This window comes from Poromitra crassiceps (assembly GCF_964638095.1).
Source record: "Poromitra crassiceps genome assembly, chromosome: 3".
NCBI classification, from domain to species: Eukaryota; Metazoa; Chordata; class Actinopteri; order Beryciformes; family Melamphaidae; genus Poromitra; species Poromitra crassiceps.
Window position 1 is genome coordinate 65,320,117 of NC_139625.1, and position 6,000 is coordinate 65,326,116.

The 6,000-nt window shown below is 41.3% G+C and overlaps 1 pseudogene across 1 annotated transcript; it reads left to right on the forward strand.

Annotated features, from left to right (window-relative positions):
* Positions 1-1,505: 1,505 nt before the first annotated feature.
* On the forward strand, positions 1,506-5,353 carry LOC310773223 (UDP-N-acetylglucosamine--dolichyl-phosphate N-acetylglucosaminephosphotransferase pseudogene; annotated as a pseudogene). The gene is made up of 3 exons: positions 1,506-1,631; positions 3,617-4,729; positions 5,252-5,353. The product of its transcript is annotated as a UDP-N-acetylglucosamine--dolichyl-phosphate N-acetylglucosaminephosphotransferase pseudogene (transcript).
* Positions 5,354-6,000: the final 647 nt, after the last annotated feature.

The following is a 6,000-nucleotide window of genomic DNA, read 5'->3' on the forward strand; positions in this document are numbered from 1 at the left end:
TATAAAGATCATGGAAGTGGATGGTATCAGGAATGTCACCGATAGTTAACGTTCTATATTGTACAGGGAGACCATCAGCCCTGCTGAACAGATCTGTATTTGCCTGTAGGTTGAATCGTTTTATTCAGGCTATGATCTGTGATGCGCTGAGATATCCGAATTGGCATGAAGAGATGACAGCATGCAGCCGCAACCGGACTGGATCGAGTCGCTCCGTAGATCGGAGCTTGGAAGGGAGGAATGTGATTGGTTTACAGGAGATCACCAATGGCCACAGTTGTGAATAATTCTACGCTTAAAAAGGCATGGTTAAATGGTTAGCGCCGCGCATTCTGCTGTTTAGCGCCAAGGAAAAATTAGGGAATGCGCGTGACCACGCCCACTAATAGCACTGCGCCATGCCATAAACGCAAATTTAAGGCCAGGTGGAGAATAGAGCCCAAGGTGTCCATAAAATAGAATCGGCTGCACAAAACACCCTTAAATCTTGTGCTTATGTTTTCCTTAAATTGTTTAACCTTATTATGGAGAAGATTTAAGGGTGTTTTGTGCAGCCGATTCTATTTTATGGACACCTTACTTAACTCTGACCCTAAGGGAAATCTTAACCTAAGGTGCTTTGTGCAACTGGGCCCTGGTCTTCCTGTTCCTCTTGGAAGAAGAGTATGTATAGCATCCTTGCTGTGGTGCTTCTCTTCAGGGCAGTTTATAGGCTACAGCGATTTAAGATGGTCGCCACCGACCATGATCATATTCTATCATCAATGTCCAATAGAATATGATCATGGTCGGTGGCGACCATCATAAATCGCTGCACTATACTGCCCTTTACTCTCATGAGACTTTTAAATAAGACCTCTGACTCAAGAACTTTTAATATTGGTTTGGTCTTTGTCTCAAGAGTAAACCTCCAACGCAGAATGCAGAAGATCCTGGAGGAAGCATCGATAATTACTATGTATCTTGCACAATATTAATTATATTACAGCTCTGCACTGAGAAATGCAGATATTGTCTAGATATTTTCTCATTTCTGTCAGAAAACAAGCATGCTGTCCTCAGAAGTTGCCTTTTTATGTTTTACTTTTATTTTTTTCATATAAAAGGACATACAGTGTGCAGTCAGTAAATGGATCAGATTATGATGCCAGAAGATTAACAATCAGTGTGGAAGAATGTTGTCTTGTGGTCTTGATTTTCCACAGATGACTCAGACATGTTGCATGTCTGATTCCACAGCACTTCACCGAACGAAGGCCAACAGACTGCTGTCATAAATGTCATACACTGCATACATTGTATTTACATACCCCTTAATAGGCCCTTCATCACTTAGTCTATTGCCTGTAGGCACCGTGAGAACTCCATTATCTGGAACTTGGACGCAAGGGCGGATAATTTTTTCAAGGGGGAAATCCACTCTAAAACTGAATCCATGTGTTAATGTGATACTTTATTGATGATATCTGCTGTGAAATTCTGTTTTGTGTTTGTTTTGGCCCTGCATGGAGGTCAAAGGTCATGGGAAAGATAGAGGAATGCTCAAGGACACTTTAACCTCCACTCAAACGACCTCCAACACGGACAAACCTCTATTTGGTTTTGACCAGATGAACCATTCCTTCCTGCCTGTAACATGACAATAGAGAGCCAAAGTCAGGCCTACTTCCAGTTTAGGCATACAAACCAAGGGATTTCATCCGCCATTTATTTTTCCATGGGCATTTGGTTAAAAAAAATATTTTACTTGGTCAAACCAAACAATTTAGCTAGATTTAAATCAGGAGAGACCATAGAACATTTCACTCAGACTGAAAAAAAAAATTAATAATAATAAATAAATAAATAAATAAATAAATGTTTTTTTGAGAGAAAAGAAGAAAAGAAGAGTGAAATGTTATATAATTTGACCAACTACTTTTTTTTAATAAGGATTGTACAAAATGTCTATGGAAAATAAAATGGTGGAGGAAATCTCTTGGTTGATATGCTTAACACGCAAGTGGGCATGACTTTGGCTCTCTATAGATAAAAGGTTCATTCAAATTGAATTCTGTTGAGATTTATTTCAACAGTCAGACGATTCACGAATTCCAGATAGCAAAAATAGTTTTGAATCAATCCAGTTAGCTCTTGTCGAGACTGACCAGATGAAGATAAAAGTCTATTTCAGTCCGTGTTGCCTGTGGAAGATTCCCTCTGGGTACATACTGTGCAGATCAGTCAAAGTAAATGCTAAAAGCCTGTTAAAAGCTTAACAAATATGAGGCTCTGCCTTTATGGGGAATAGACATCATATTCTGCACTGTTCCCCTCAGACCGGACATCCATCTGCAAACAAATAGACAGTGGTTTTGTCCCTAATGTAGCGCGGCTTGTTTGAAGAGCGTTATTCCATTTGCCTACACTAAGCTTGACTAAAATCGTTTATAGGTGTCACTTTGAGCACATTTTGCCTTATTGGACTATGCGTGTATATGTATTTCACAGGTAGGCTACTGATTGATCATTTGCTGTGTATAAAATGGGTTATCACTGTGTTGGTTAATTCTTATATGAAAATAATCAAACTCATTTAGCTATTATGGGTATATCAGTATGTCAAAATGTTTGCTAAGTCTGTTGTGCAATGACTGCCTATCTATCAATATCAATAGTACTGATCACTCAAAAGCATATCATGCTTATGTGAAAATACTGTATGATCTCACATGTCACATTAATGTCCTCTGATCTCATAGTATGTCACATTAATGTTAATCATTTTGCACTGTGACCTTTTTACCTTTTAACACGGCTCTTTTCTTTTCATCCATTTTATGTAGGCTAAAGCACTTTGAATTGCCTCTGTGTATGAAATGTGCTATCTTAGTTCTTCTTCTTCTGTGGTGTTTTATGGCAGTTGGCATCCTTTATGTTGCATTACCGCCTCCTTCTGGATTTATAATAATAATAATAATAATAATAATAATAACTTTAATTTATATAGCGCCTTTCATAAAACCCAAGGTCGCTTCACAAAAGTGGGATACAGATAGGGGAGAGAGGGGGAGGAAAACAAACAAACAAACAAAACAAACAACAGGGATGGTTGAACTAAACTGAACTAACTAATGTGGAAAGGCCATGGAAAAGAGATGTGTTTTGAGGTGTGTTTTGAAACTGTTCAGGGTCGGGGCATTACGGATTTCGGCAGGGAGAGCGTTCCAGAGGGTGGGGGCAGCCACGCTGAAGGCTCTGTCCCCAAAGGTTTTGAGTCTTATCCATCCACTGTTTCCATACATTCTGTAAATCCTCTCCCCTCTCTCTCTTAATTCCAGGAACCCTCGCCCTTGCTATCTTTCTTTCTTTTGTTAAAATTGGCTAAGTGGTGGGTGATGGTGTCTGTGGCAGCGGTGTCTGTCACAATTGTGATGTCATCAGTGATGTCACTTGAGCAATTGTGATGCCATCAGTGTTGTCATCAGTGTTGTCACTTGAGCAATTGGGATGTCATCAGTGATGTCACTCGAGCAATTGTTGTGATGTCACTCAAGCAACTGTGATGTCATCAGTGTCTTTAGTTGAAATTGGCTAAGTGAGCTCTGTGGTGGTGGTGTCTGTCTGGGCCCTTCAGAATAAAGGTTCTAAACCATTTCCTGTTCTACCGCTTGTGATCAATGGAATCATGTTTGCACTCGGCTGCTGGGTCACAATGAAACTCATCCCTGCTTTCAAAGACCATTTCATCACTGCCAGACTGTACAGAATAGACATGAACAAAGTACTCCAAAATGAAGTTTCAGAGTCCCAGGGAGTCATCAGGTGGTACAGTGTTCCTCATCATCCTCTGCCTCTTCATCCCAGTGCCTTTCTTTAGCTTCGTAGGAGATCAGTGCATAGGCTTCCCACATGAGTTTGTGAAGCTGATCGTCGCCCTGTTGGCCATCTGCTGCATGATCTTCCTGGGCTTCGCGGACGACATGCTGAACTTACGGTGGAGACACAAGAGGCTGCTCCCCACCATTGCCTCTCTGCCTCTGCTCATGGTCTACTTCACCAACTTCCACAACACGGTCGTCATGGTGCCCAAGCCCTTCAGAGCCCTGCTGGGGTGGAACTTGGATCTCAGTATTCTCTATTACATCTACATGGGGATGCTGGCAGTATTCTGTACTAATGCCATCAACATCCTAGCAGGCATCAATGGCATCGAGTCAGGTCAAGCCCTGTTCATCTCCGGCTCCATCATCCTCTTCAACCTGCTGGAGGTGAGTGGAGACTACTGTGATCACCACGTGTTCTCCCTCTACTTCATGATACCCTTCTTCATCACGTTAGCACTTTTTTACCACAATTGGTACCCCTCATCTGTGTTTGTGGGAGACACTTTCTGCTACTTTGCCGGGATGACCTTTGCTGTAGTCGGCATCCTTGGACACTTCAGCAAAACAATGCTGCTCTTCTTCATTCCTCAGCTGGTCAACTTCATCTACTCCCTGCCTCAGCTCTTCCATGTCATCCCCTATCCCAGACTGAATCCAGATACAGGCAAATCGGGAATGAGCTACTCTAAATTCAAAAGGAAGGACCTTTCTAAATTATGACAGCTGATTCTGAAGGTGGCGAAGTTACTAAAGCTACTAGATGTGCAAATGGGCCAGGAGGGAGACGATGAGTGTATTGAGTGCAACAACATGACCTTAATTAATCTGGTGTTGAAAATACCATGAAATTCCACAGCCAAAAGGTAAACAGTGAACCACTTGAAGGAAACCAGTTGAAATGAAATGATGGAGCCAGGAGTCAGAAGAAGTCGTCTGATATGATGTATTTGACATAGATCTTGGCTAAGAGATGCACTCTTGTATATTCACGGATGGATACACAGGCTTACATACATTGAACAGAAAGTCAAAGATACTTATAGGACACACATCAGATTACATGTCTTGACGCACACTTGAAGGCTACTCTGTAGACTCAACCTGTCTGTAATTCTGGCCCTGTAGAGGGCACCGTGGCACGGTGACAGGGCACAGTGTGCGATAGAGAGGAGCTGCAAATGTAAGGTACAAGTTATCTAAATACGTCTGTCTGTGTACACAGGTTATCCAAATATGATGTCTATCTGTGTATGTACACAGGTCATCTAAATATGAAGTCTGTCTGTGTCATAACTATATGTAACTAAAATGGAAATGTATATGAATATATTAATAACTAGTGATTGTCCAAATAAAGGCTAATGTGATGTAAATTTTCTCTATCACTCACCATCATCATGCTTACCATACAGGTAATGGGCACTGCAGTGGCTTTTGGAATACGCTACAAGATTGGCAAGACAGTGAAGAGAAGACGAAGAATATGAAGATGTTATGGAGTTATTTTACCGGTTCATGGTTGATCTGCTTTTGATCGATTCCATTATCTCTGCATTACTTTTCTACCTCAGACTTGACCTGCAGTAAAGACTCAGTGGAACCCTCTTGCAGTGCACCGTAAAACGGGCGTTACGTTGCTACATAGCAAATTAATCGTCTGAATCTTGCGCATCGAACCCTGTCTTCCTTTTTCGGATCAGATCAACACAGCGGAAGTTATAGCCGTCTTTGTACAAAGACAAAGACAATATTTCAGATTATTTGGCTTTTTCAAATGGCTTTTTGGAAATCCACCTAGGTATCTCCCTACAAAAACCACTGCCAAATACTCATGTTTTGGTATTTTTTCATCTTCTTTGAGTTGGGATGTGGTAAGGCCTGTGGCTATGTCTCCATTGGGTTTCTAGCCATAAATACAACAGCCACAGGTAACTGTTTACACTCTAAAAGTGTTTTTTATTCTAGGCGAGAATCAACCACTGTGTTTGAGCTGGTGTTACTCAGGGTCAGTAACACAGAGTCATTCTGACACTTGGAACAGAAACTTTAAAGTCTTACCTTTCAGAAAAGGTCAGGCAGTTGTCTGTAACCCTAGCGGTTCAGCCACAGTAAGCATTGTAGTTTGGGTATGTCT